The following is a 736-nucleotide window of genomic DNA, read 5'->3' as shown; positions in this document are numbered from 1 at the left end:
CATTTACAATTATTATAATATTTATTGAGAACCTGTTATGTGCCAAGCATCAGTTTAGGTGCAATAATAAACTAAGAGATGTATGCCATTTTACCTTTACGCTTGCAGTTAGGTTTATATTTATTAGGGCGACAAGACTTATTTACTTGAAATAAAAATCAGGAAACAAAAGAGCACTTAATCTGAAGCCAAGATATTCTATAGGCCAGTAGCTTTTAAACCTTTCAATGTAAAGAATATGTGTGTCTATGTATATTTGGAAATAATGTCTCACGGAATATTCGTCATCACTATGTTTAATAAACTCTGATATTTTCTATTTATCCCTGTATTCCTATTCTGCATTATTACATTTAAAATACACTATTAGGATGACAATATTTTTTGTCAGCAGCAGCTTACGTAATGAGTGTTGATGCTTTGGGTCTGAGTGAAGAAAAGATAAAAGAAGAAAAAATATGCTAATCACAATCCACTAGACTGATTCCATGACCTATTACTGGGTTCGAATCCAGAGTTTGAAAAACACACCTATAGGCAAAAAATTCTGAAAAATGCTTTAAAAAATCAATGTAGTCCCTGTAAATTACTGGGAAAATCTGAGTTTGAAAGTAGTATTCAAAATAGTGACGGTATCCATGTGGGAAAGATAAACCAACAGAATTAATCTGATAGATTTGCCTGAAGTTCAGAGCTGCTGCTTGAGAAACATCCAAATAAGTAGAAGTATACTTCA

At 32.1% G+C, this 736-nt stretch overlaps 1 non-coding gene across 1 annotated transcript; it reads left to right on the top strand.

The window, feature by feature from the left end:
• The first annotated feature begins 363 nt into the window (after positions 1-363).
• On the top strand, positions 364-434 carry LOC112208485 (small nucleolar RNA SNORD56). The gene has a single exon (XR_002942963.2). It is a non-coding gene; the product is annotated as a small nucleolar RNA SNORD56 (small nucleolar RNA).
• The last annotated feature ends 302 nt before the right edge of the window (positions 435-736 follow it).

Source organism: Pan troglodytes, chromosome 13 (assembly GCF_028858775.2).
Source record: "Pan troglodytes isolate AG18354 chromosome 13, NHGRI_mPanTro3-v2.0_pri, whole genome shotgun sequence".
Taxonomy (NCBI): domain Eukaryota; kingdom Metazoa; phylum Chordata; class Mammalia; order Primates; family Hominidae; genus Pan; species Pan troglodytes.
This window is presented reverse-complemented; position numbering and strand designations above follow the sequence as displayed.